General features: G+C 34.5%; 1 non-coding gene across 1 annotated transcript; it reads right to left on the bottom strand.

Annotated features, from left to right (window-relative positions):
• Nucleotides 1–10,595: 10,595 nt before the first annotated feature.
• Nucleotides 10,596–10,667, bottom strand: TRNAC-GCA (transfer RNA cysteine (anticodon GCA)). Its single transcript has one exon. It is a non-coding gene; the product is annotated as a tRNA-Cys (tRNA).
• Between the last annotated feature and the right edge of the window lie 2,423 nt (nt 10,668–13,090).

The following is a 13,090-nucleotide window of genomic DNA, read 5'->3' as shown; positions in this document are numbered from 1 at the left end:
GGATGCATGTCAGCAACGATATGTAACCAAAAATAGATAGATCATGACACCCACCCTCCCACACAGCCAGCTTAACTTTACGGGAGGGAATCGGAGTATTTAATTCCAGCAGCTCCTTTTTGGCGCGGAGGGAATCGGTATATTTACAATTACTGCTTCGGAGGGAATCGGAATGAAAAATTAACCGCTGGAGGGAGTCGGTAGCCACCCTGTTCCATTCTCAAAGCAAACGTCGCACTCATTTTGGACTAAGTTCGATGGACAATCTGATGGCGCTTCAGAGGATGATGGACGTTCTCTTACGGGCTCCGTTGTGACTGTCCGAGTACGCTTAAACTTGATCACCAGCGTGTGAAGTGTTTTGTTTGTGGGTCCAGCTTTATGGAATTGCCGATGAAATTTCGTCCGAATGTCAACATACGACGACCCCTCTAGCCTCCACATTATCCCAGCAATCTTCTCTAATATGCTAAAGATCATGCAGATTCAGTTACTTGTAACGACAGAACACTTTTAGCTGTTGTCACAAAGCCAATGTACGGACTCCAGCAGCAACTACACAGTGTACCTGCAATTCATTACCATACACATCTTACCTCTAAACGCCATATTTCTACAAAATCGATGCATACTGCATATTTATAAAGTTGAGAAGTCAGTGTAATGTAACTAATGTTGCGTGTTTTATTGCTTCAAATTTATATAATATTATCAATGCTAGGAGACTTTTCATTATTAAAACGATTTAATACTTCTGCAAAATCGTCCACTATTATAAGATTAGTGTTAACTTCTTTCATTACCATAATTTGGTCCTTCAATCGGGAAGACGTTTTACATTTAACGTCTTTCATTTCTGAAAGAAATTGCTCACATTTATATAGCCTATGTCGAGCCGAACGTTGAAATTAACCTAGCACAAAATGACATAAGGAGTGGATATTTTGAATTGTAGTAATTTTCGTGAAATTTTTAAATCTGAGAAATTTTACCTTGTTTCGGCTTCTTTGCAAAGTTTTAATATTTTATAATATCATAAAATGATATTCGGCAACATTACCTTCATTTTCTTCGTGGTGCTGTGTACATAAATCTCTGAAAAAATGCTCAGTCTTTCACTTTCTGTCATTGGATTTCATTGTAGTTTAACTTTTTCCTGGATATATAGTAATTTTAATAAGTTCATAAGAATATTCTTGGTTTTCCTGCAAATTATGTTCCAGCTTATTAACATAGGTTTCCCATCTTTTTCTAAATTTCTGACTTTTCCTTTTACTAGTACACATAAAAATATGATGATTAACATTATTATTAATCATTATTATTATAATAGTAGTCAATAATTAGGCTATGGTGCATACAGACTATTGTTACACATACAACTAAATAAACTAAATTAATTAATGGAGAATTATAACTTATAAAATGTCAAATAGAAGAACAGTATCATTAAGGATAAAAAACCGTGAAAAGAAAACGAGTTAGCTATAGGAAAGTAAACCAATATAATTATTTAGGCTGTAGTATGTCTCTTATGGGGCAGACACGTGAGTAAGATGGACTGCAGCAAGTGGACGTATGCCTCGACCATGTGGGACCCACGCATTGAGAAAAGAAGCAGAAGGCGTCCAAGGAAAAGGTGGTCTGACGCTTTCCGGAGAGAGACTGGAGCGCAGTGGACGAGAACAGCGAGGAAAAGGCAGACATGGAAAAGACTGGAAGAAATTACGAACACTATGTAAACTGTGTATAGTTTTACATTGTCTATACTTAGTTCTTTTTGTGTGTGATACTTTGGATAGTTTGAGTTCGTGTTTAGTTGGTATACTTCATTATTTAGTTAGTATAATTTTTGTGTTTAATTGTATGGTTTTTATGTGTTTATATTAGATAATTTGTGTGCTTAGAAAGTATAATTTATGTGTGCAGTTTGTATAGCTCTTCTGTGTTAAGACTATAATTTGTGTGTTCAATTTGTGTAGGTTTTTGTGTGTGAGTTAAGACTGTATAATTGTAAAATTTGTTGTGTTTAGTGTGGTTAATTGTGTGTTCATACTATAATTTGTGTGTTCAGTTTGTATAGTTTGTATAGTGGGTGTTTAGTTTGTATAATTTATGTGTTTAGTCTGTATAGTTTTTCGTGTTTAGCTTATATAGTTTGTTTATATGTTTAGTTTGTAAGTATAGTGTAAGCTCTCTTGGACTGGCTCCCCAAGTATAGTAGACTTTCAGCTACACTCCTTTAGGAAGCCGTTGCCCTTATGGGATTTCAGGCTTTTCATATTTCATGTCTCTTATATAATCACAAGATATTGAAAATAAGTTGATTACATTTCAACGTATGACAGAACAATAAAAAGGTTTCTTGTTAGAAAAGTAAGAACAGAAGCAATAACAAAGTTTTATAAAATCATGGCAGTTCCGGTACTGATCTGCGCATCAGAAATCAGGGCATTGATCAGAAGACAAACTATTATCATTTCAATAATGTATTTAAATAACAATATAGAAAACTGTTCGTACTCATAGTGGATCCGTTGAGTTTGAAGACATAGTAGTACTTGTTTGCAGTCGATCACCCAATATTGATCCACAGCCGGCCTCCATTATTTTACTTTTAGAAGCTTCGGAACTTGCAGAAAATTAGCAAGCTCCTTAACACATAAATATTCATTGAAAGTAAAGTAGTACGGGACTGTATAATACAAATGAGAGGTTCTCTGAGCGAAGTAACACATTGAAAATATAGGAGAGATGGAACTGAAATACAATTCTTACCATTACGGAAATAATTTTAATAAATGCACCGGGGATTGTAGAAACAGCACATGTCATGAAAACTAAATTTTTCAGTAGACACAAAAAACGTTATTACTGGTGGTAGATCACATCATTGGTTATAGTACTGGCTTCTTCAGACAGAAGTCTAATAGATGTGTCGTTTTATACCAAATTTATTGGAATCTAATGATATATAATATATTCATAGGCCTATTGTGTACTTAATACATAAGTTCAGCATATAAATGAACTTATTTTTCCACAATCGGGCACTGAAGAATATTATTGTAAAATTCTTGATATTCATGAGGTATTTAACGCATTAGTTTGCGTATATCGTCAAGCTTCTCTCTTTGAACTCGCACAATTTTGTCTGGATATGCCAATGAAGAAGGTAAATATGGTATTCTCCTTTGTACTTACTCGTACAAGCAAACATTCTCATGGTGGCAGATAAAAAATTAATCTTTTTTCTTCCATAATTTTAATAATGTCAAAAGAAGTGCTTACACAAATTTTGGGCACTCGAGTGCAATTACGAAGGCCGTAAAAAATAAGTTTCCCCTGCTGCCGTTTACAGAAAGAGAACAACATTTCATGGAAAGTTTTGTTGAAACATATAGCAATTGTTGAGTTATTTTTCAACGTATTCACCACCAGAATTGAGATATTTGTCATTCAGTGGGATCAATTTTTGCATCCTTATGTCGTAGATGTCTCCCGTCTGGAATCGGAACCAATGTGTCGGCATATGTATTTGACATGAGTTGTTTCTGCGCGCTGCCAGGATTTCACAGGTCTCCAAATGTGAGACGGCTATACTGAAATATGTGGTTTCTGCATGGAATGATAGCCCTTATATCAACAGTCCATGAAACTCGAACTCATTTCACCACAAATAGTGACATGTGCTGTTTCTGTATTCCTTGATTCAAATGTAGTAATGAAACGAAACGCGAAATAGCTAAGGATTACGATGTTCCCAATAATATATTTATTCACCGACGAAAATTACTGACAACTTGTTTTAATTCATTACATTAAAATGTTAATGAATTACAGTCCCATTAGCAATTTGTTCAGAGCTTGTATTATGTTCCTATATTATGATAAATGTATGGAATTTCTTTTAATTAAAATATACAGAATGTCTAAAAATTCGCCCGCATTGACTACATAATGTGAATCCTGGATAAAAATAGACACGAAAATGTTTTTCTCTAGTAATGATTACTAGGTTTTTTTGTATTACTGATAGCGAGATGAGTTTTGGTGAAATGAGGCCCAGGATTTGCCACAGATTGGCTGATATTCCCATTCTGCTGGACAAAACTTCGGAAGAAATCCAGCCAGTTAATCAATCCAACCGGAAATCTAACTCGCGCTTGATCGTAGCTCCGAATTAGCAGGCAGACGCGCTACCGCCTGTGCTTCGCCAGTGGCTGTACGAAAGTGTTAGTGGCAAAATTTAGTCAGAAGAATTTTTAATTTCAAAATATGGTAACATTGTAACTTGCAGATAAACGTTACTCTTGTGATCTTTGCTCAAGCAATTAGTACGCTGCTCTAAAGCTGTTCAACCACCTCCCAGTTTATATATATATATATATATATATATATATATATATATATATATATATATATATTTATTTTAATGGCCTTTCCGTAATATACGAATTACTTTTGTGTTACATTATAATAGTCTTTATTAACCACAATTTGTACAACTTTCAGAAATTTTTTATTTGTTCCGGACGCCTGACTTGGGACTTCGCAAAGTGATTGTGGGGTATTGATGGAATGGTGACGAAAATGGTGTGTTGAAACAGAAGAACCTCGAGAAAAATCCCTCATTCCCGCTCTGTCAGTCACAAATTTCTTCATAACTCAGATGAGGATCGAACACTGTTCGCCACAGTGCAAGGCAGAAATTCTAACAACCCGGCTACGGACGGGACTTATATGTTGCAGTTGCATTATGTTCCCTCATAACTTAGTAATAAATGACTCTTTATCCATTTCTTGTCACTTTATTGCTTGTTAGTTGCAATGAGAAACACTATACCTATATATTATATTACAGTAGACTCCTAAGACATTCTAAGTTGTGTAATGTTGTCAAATTTTGCAATTAAATATTCTTCGTACATTTTTTATGACTAACATTTTCGTCTCAATTTTCATCCAGGATTCACACGATGTAGCCCGTGTGTGCGAATTTCAGGACACTCTGTAGAATGTTAATAAAAATAATACAATTTATTCTTCACATCGTTTTCATTTCATTCATATGCATTATTGATATTTTCAACTCTAAAATATTACAGTATACGCTTTCGTCCCTTGCATACGTGTATCTTCTAATTAATAAGCTATTTTTCACATTATCGTCTGTCTTCAAGGGATGACCTTTTTACCCAATTCGTCCTCACTCGTGAGGATTATGAACAAATATTATCCGTTGAAAAATAGCAAAACTTTCTGGCCATTAGATCGGCAATACAGAAGACCGCAGTTTTTAGCAAGGTAACGTAGCGTATTCAACAAAAGTAAGTACACACACCCAGTACCATTGCTGTAGCTACTTCCCTGCTGGAAATCGAACTTGAGTTTCTCTCAATTTCTAGCTGTAAAATCTACCGTTCAATTCACAACAGAGTAAATATGTTGACGGTTAAATAATTGGCAATAATTAATTTGCAAGTTGTGCTGTAGGGAATATGATTATTATACTAATCTAAATCCGTGATCATCAGGGCCTAAACGTAGTAATTGTAAAGAAGAAGAAAAACTATAATTCTTATGACAAAATATATCCTGATTTCCTGGAATTATAACTACAATTTTTCACCAATTTTGTAATTATCTGTAAGTAACATGAATTAACATAAGCAAAATTATTTGATTAGGCTATATTACACCAAAAAGGAGCAAAACAAAAAATTCACTACGGAGATTCCTAACATGCTATGGAGGTAACTCAAATCAGTGCCTTGTGTTATGGAGTTACCAAAAGCGGCGCACTGAGGTTCAATGCGCGCTCACCCCAAGAGACTTAGAACATTTTCGTTGCTCAAGAGACGGGCCACTTTCATTTGACCAAGTGTACAGCAAATGGGAATGCTTTGAGTTTGCCATGTAACCACAATCTAAGATTTGTCGCACAAGTTATATAACGTTGATGAAGTGACTATTTTTTTTCCTGGTCACCAATTTTACACCCGACGTTTAGTTTAATAATGTTATTATTTTTTTCCTTTGATTTTTGGAAGTAAACCGACCACAAACGTAACAAAAATTGTCCGGATTATTTCTGCACTTCCGATGTGAACTAGCGCTTTGCATTGCACCACTAAAACATTCAATTACTTCTAAAAAATACACTAGGTGAAAAAGAAACTTCACAATATACTACACTGCTGTCAACACATCCACAATGATACTGACGATTCGTTTCACAGGTGGAGTACGCGTATTTTAAACTGGTAGGCGACATCACCACCCAGGTAGTATATTCAATCTCAGACTAACATAATGTATTGTCCTGAAAGGAATAAGATAAGCTATTTTTTCAAATATTTTTATTTACCTACAAATTTCCGGTTCTGTTTTTAGTAAGCAGAAATGCGAATAACATAAGTTACAACACGTTTTATGCAGGAAATAATATTACTTTACAACCCCATTAGAAATACCAGACCGATCTCTACCTGGATTTATCTCTTTGTGATGCCTACTTCTAGAAGAAAAGACAGATTTATTACCGGTATCCTGATAACTGATGGTATAACAAATAACACATTTTCATCTTTACATTTTGTAAGTATGTTAGTAATCGTATAGGACAGGGGTAGTCAACATGACGCGTGTTACCACGTCGCACGAGAAGTAGTTTTCGATGTAGGATATCTAAAATATCTAAAAATTGTGACGTGATACGACATTTTAAGCATTATTTTCAGAATATACGCGTTAAAATGGACTAAAAACATGTATTATCTTCACGGAGGTAAATTTCATGTCGGGTAGTGTTATTACTTGTCAGTATTCTTAAAATTTCAAAATTTTAGTGGTCATGTCAAATGGAACGATCCATATAGAATTATCCTAACAAGATGTTGTATTAAAAGGAGACGATACAACCCTAGAATTAACCCTTAATTTGGCAAAGCTTCATTTCTCACACTAGTTTATTAAAACTTGTCGGACCGTAAAGAAAACAACTATCGCAATGTCCATATTTTATATGTTGTACAATATTATAATATTGTGAAATTTTAATTTTCCTACCAATTTTTTTCTATTGTTCTATTAAAATTATAGCATATCGTTGGTGTTCGTGCAAAACGTCATATGTCAAAAAATTGAATTTTTTTTTCTTCTCTAGATAATATGCATTATTTTTGTGCCCGCATGTAATTGCAAAATATCACAAGTTTCTGACCAATAGGACTCGAGTAATTCAGCATTTACAAAACATCATATGTTCTTTTTCTGTTCAGTAGAAATTTTATTCTTCATATTACAGTTGTAATTCCCTGGTAGAGGGGCAGAGAAGGCCTGACGGCCTTATCTCTATCAGGTTAAATAAATACTACTAATACTAGTTCCTGCAAATTGTCTCATGTTGAACTCATTATCTCATCATGTGCTAGCAACGATTTCTCAAATATTTTGACGAGTGAAATATATTTTCTTTAATTATAACTGACTGGCAATAAATGGTTATGTGTTATTATTATTTTACAATAGGTTGAGTTTATACGTATAACTTAGTGTATTCTTTAATTGCGAATGAATTTCTTCATTAAGTTATGTGCATCTTGCCATTAATTCGTTCCCTATTTTTTTATGTTAGTAGGTTATTTTACGACGCTTTATCAACATCCTAGATTATTTAGCGTCTGAATGAGATGAAGGTGATAATGCCGATGAAATGAGTCCGGGGTCCAACACCGAAAGTTACCCAGCATTTGGTCATATTGTGTTGAGGGAAAACCCCGGAAAAAACCTCAACCGGGTAACTTGCCCCAACCGGGAACCGAACCCGGGCCACCTGGTTTCGCTGCTAGACGCGTTAACCGTTACTCCACAGGTGTGGACTCGTTCCCTATTGCAACCATATGTTAATAAATTGATAATGTTAGTGATGAGCTCTTGTTGGAGGCTGAGGCATTGAGAACGTTAAAAAATCTGGTATAGAAGAAAGCCAGCTACAAACAATACCAGGAAGAAATAATCTAAGGGCTCTATCCCAATATATTTTAAGTGATGAAGAGAGGTCAATAATCCAATATTTACATTCAGTTAATTTTGAAATAGAAAACTAACCACAAAGAATAGAAAATAGAACTGACAAAAAATATCAGTATCATGAATGTCTAAGTGATGAGGAGTAGAGTACAGTATTTCAACACTTACTAGAATCTTCAGATGATTATGAACCGCAAAATGCTCCACGTGATTCTTCAAGCGATAAATCAATGAACAAAAACATAGAAAAAAACAAGAAGAAAAGGAAATCTAACCGAAGAGAGGAACTACAAACAGAAGTGCAGGCATCTGAAGTACAAGGAAACATTGGAACTGATATGGAAGAGAACCAACCTGAAGGAATACTGGAAGAAACAGAGACTAAGAGGAAGAGGAGCAGGAAAGAGTTGTCAAATCCAGAGAGCTGAGAATTAAATGTAAACAAAATGAGAAGAATAAGAGGGGGAAAATACTAAGGTTTAAAGATAGTAGATGGCAAATATATTGTAGATTAGTTGAAGAAATCTACTAAAGCCACGTTATTCATGTAAATGGACTGCAGTGCGAACTAATTCATTAGCTTGTTCAACAATTACTGAAACAGATCGAACAGCAGCATTTCAAAATTGTTGGGTGACTGATGTGCAAGAAAAGCTTATGTCACTACTATTGAAGACATCAAAAAGGTTAGTCAGAGAAGAAAAACGTCATTGGCTGTATGATCTACAAAAAGAGAGAGAACATACTTGTATTAAAACACATTCCGGTCCTTAACACTTTGAGGCTGGAAGAACGAAGTGTTGGATCGTGGATGGAAAACATGTTAGCAGCTTCTAGACTGTTTTCTGGTCCAGATCAACGAACTGATGAGGCTGATGACACCATGAATGATTCTTCAGCATGCTTCAATGGAAAGAGTAGAAAAATGAAAGCTCCAGTCGATCCAAAATCAATGCCTTTGGAGGAATTTTTTCAGTGTTTGCCTGAGATGAAATCACATTATTTTAGATCTATATATTCTAAGCTTCATCTTGAACTTATGTCGGGAAATAAGGCAAAACGTTTCAGTGAATTTCAAAATTTCTGCTTTAAGAGAAATAAATAAAAAACAAGTTGGTTAGTGTTTTGCAGATTGATGTACAAGTTGAACATTGGTATTTATCAACCTGAAAAGATCAGTTCAATTATGCATTAAATACAATCTAGGCACTGTTTCATCTGAGGAATACCAGGCTCACCAGAAGAAAGAGGAATCTTAATGGCTTCAGAAACATTTGGAAAAAGAAAAACCTGTAAATCATAACTCATTCTTCCCCTCCTTTTAATCATATTTACCTAATAATTTCATTTTATCATTGATAATAGTTATTATTTCATTTTAGAGATAGGTAGAAAGTTCAATAAAGTAATTTATTACCAACTATTTTCGTTTGCAAAATATCATAAGTGAAAATCAGTACATAAATTAAATGCAAATTGTCATAAGTTCACAAAAATAGAAATATGAAGCAGTTACCAGTTACAAAATGATTTACACTTTTTAAAAGATGTGTTTTTATGACAATATTTTAAGTTTCAAAGTAATTGATCTGAAGCTAACAAAAATATTCAGTTTTTTTCCCTTTCCTGAAAAGTTGGTAATTTTGACATAAAACATTTTGCACGAACACCAACGAAATAGCCTATTCTACCACTCTCGATGCTAAGTCAGAATAGGAGTTCGCTTGCATGTCTTAACCTCATGGGGAATAGAGAATACGAACAAAAGACTGGATTGTTCCTCTTGAAGGCGAGACAGATTAGAACTTCAGCTGTTGAAGTTTGTGGTACGAACTGAAAAAGGATAATGGTATCGACCCAATTACACACTTTTATGTCTGTTTTAGTTTAGAATGTATTATATAATGTGTTTTGTTGTGCCGTTTTCATTTTAATATGTGTGTTCTTTTAGAGAGTGGTTCAATATAATCATAGTGAGGGAGTGAGGGGGGTGAAACCTACAAAGTAGGACTTGTTTTAAGTACAAAGCACGTACGGTCAGAAGAATCGTGAATTGGATTTTAGAGAAAATTACGATAATATAACATCTGTATGTATAATATTACGCAATAAATCCATCTGTCTATCTATTAACCTGTTGTATCCTATAGGATACTTTGTCAATTTAAGAGTTAAATTTATAAAACTAGAAAAAGAACACGGAAGAAGAGGAGAAGGAGGTGGTGAAGAAGAAGAAGAAGAAGAAGAAGAAGACGAAGAAGAAGAAGGGAAAGACCGACATAAATATGGCCGGACTATTCGTAAGACATAAAAATATTAAGTAATTTCGTATCGGAACGGGTCTAATTTTCAATTAATCTTGAATGTGCATATTTATATAACAATAATGATGATTATAAGGATGAAGAGGAATACAAAGACAACACAAACAAATAATTTTCTTTTAATAACAGAATTACAAATTCAGTATTATATTTCCCTATGCTATACCTACAAATACATAACAATAACATTAAGTTATACCTATCATTTACATTTCTTCGTTTATATAAAAATGGTACAGGGGGCACCCGGGTTTGAACCGGGGACCTCTCGATCTGCAGTCGAATGCTCTACCACTGAGCTATACCCCCGACAACATTGTGAGGAAATAAATAGCTGTTCTCTATTTAGAACATAATGTATTAATAACAGTAAAACTTGGCGACACAGATTTTCCCGATTCATTATTCTGACAAGTAGCGCTACTAATGACAGATAGTTCCATTATCACTGACAACAGAACTAGCCTCACTGTCAGTGACAAGGTTGGGTAGGGTTTGATAATAGTTTTAACTAACTGCTCGAGTTTTCCTTTTTCTAATCGTTCGTTGCGCGATGTATTGGAAAAGAGGAGGTTCTTTGACAGTATTCCCCGAAATCTGTATCTTGTCTAAATATTTGTTGCCTGTTGTCATAGAACAGGGAACACAGCACTAATAAATTCTGCCCAGGATGTCTCGTCATGAAATTGCTCTTCGAGACCATGAGGAATTAGTAAACTCACTAAACAAAGAAATGTTCATATATTTCGTAAGTGAAATAGCAAAGCTTGATAGTTGCATACATATCAGCCATAATTCAGAAAGAGTTTTACCGGTACATATTTACATATGGAGAGTGTAACAAAATAACTATTTCTAATTGTCTGATGTGATAGGGGACATGAAAATAAACATTTCTTCTTAATAAAGTAGTTTTTGGAAATGCTTCCTATAAAAGACAGAGTTCATCACTCACATTATGGCTGCATTAATGTTTCAGTTGTTCTTGTTACTATGGAAATACTAGCTGAAATTAGTTTGTTGTTGTATGTCACAAAATATCGCATGTAAGATCTGTTTATTTAATTTCATGGTATTAAAATGCATCGATATACAAATATTGAACTTGCACACATGTATAAGGCATTTGGAGCAGCTTAAGGCAATGCTAATTTGGCAAATCTATGAGAAGCAACACCGATTAATATTCGAAGGAACATGATCTCTCAACACGACCGTGCACTCGCACATTTCGCCTTTAATTGAATAACCGCCCAGAACAAGGTTGTAACCCTCATTTTTCATCAGTAGACTTTTTCGTGAATAATGGTTGTTAATGATGCACTGTATGTAATGCTTGTATTCGTATTAAAATCAGTACACATGTCTGATTGTCAAACTTGCTCTAAAAATTAAAAGTATGACGTACAGCATAATGTGTTTTCCCCAATCTTTTAAGAATTTCGTACTTGCTGGTTACAACCTTGTTCTAAGCGGCTATTCAATTATAAATGTGCATTTTCCGAATCGTTGGATAGGGAGAGCAGGTCCAGTTGCTTGGCCGGCACGTTCCCCAGATATGATTCCAGTTAATTTTTGTGTTTAGGGTCATATTAAATCAATTGTTTATGAAACATCAATAGACACAACAAAATAAAAACAGAATATAAATGATAACTTGAACATTATTTATATCGCTGAAGAACGATAACAGAACATAAATAACGTGAATATTATTTATATCGTTAAAGAACGATAACAGAATACTAATGATAACTTGAATATTATTTATATCGCTAAAGAACGATAACAGAATATAAATGATAACTTGAATATCATTTATAACGCTATAGAACGATAACAGAATATAAATGATAATTTGAATATTATTTATATCGCTAAAGAATGTTAAAAATAAAATTAAAACTTGAACAAGGCCCGAACTCACAAGCTTCGAATCATTAAGCGTGCACTATACCGCTGGTCTACGAGACGCAGATGTGGAATAATTCTATAGTTCCGGAACTGCTTCTACAAGCACATGCATCGTGTAACATTGCCGTGACCCGAAGTGGACTTAGAAAATATTCGCTGTTCATGAGTGCGGCCACTTTTTTTTTTTACAACTGTACGTATACGTGACCATACGTGACAGCTCCAGACAACTGCATGTCAGTAGGTTCATACTAATTTAAAGGAGAAGATTACTGTGATCTAATTAACTATCGTCCCACTCAAACGGTTAACATCGGAAACTCTGTGATACTCAAGCAACGTCCACACATCGCCAAATGCACTTGCTTGGTCGAATATACGCGCCCACACATTGCGATAACTCCGCTCACAGCGTGTTTGTTACTCGCCGCGCTAATCAGTATTGTTGATCTAATCACACTGTGACAAAGTCGCTATTATCTGACAGCAAAACGCCGTCACAGCCGACCTCTAATATCGATAATTGTGGATCATACGAGTAATACATAATTCTTAGCAAATATTTCATATACTTTATCGATCAGGTATAACAAATATATGTGCAGCGAAAATAAGAGATAGATTCGAACAACAATAAGATACATGAAAGATTTTGCCAAGTAGCAAATGAGGAAATAAATTAATTGAACAGGGTAAGCCTCAGAATATCTAAATGATGAGTACTAAATATATGTTATGTAATATTCTGTAGGCCTATTGGGCTTTTTATTACAATTTCCATCGCCACTTTAATTTAGCTGTATTTGTAAGTATGTTAA

Source organism: Periplaneta americana, chromosome 16 (genome assembly GCF_040183065.1).
Source record: "Periplaneta americana isolate PAMFEO1 chromosome 16, P.americana_PAMFEO1_priV1, whole genome shotgun sequence".
Classification (NCBI taxonomy): Eukaryota; Metazoa; Arthropoda; class Insecta; order Blattodea; family Blattidae; genus Periplaneta; species Periplaneta americana.
The sequence above is the reverse complement of the archived record's forward strand: the minus strand, read 5'-3'. Positions and strand labels throughout refer to the sequence as shown.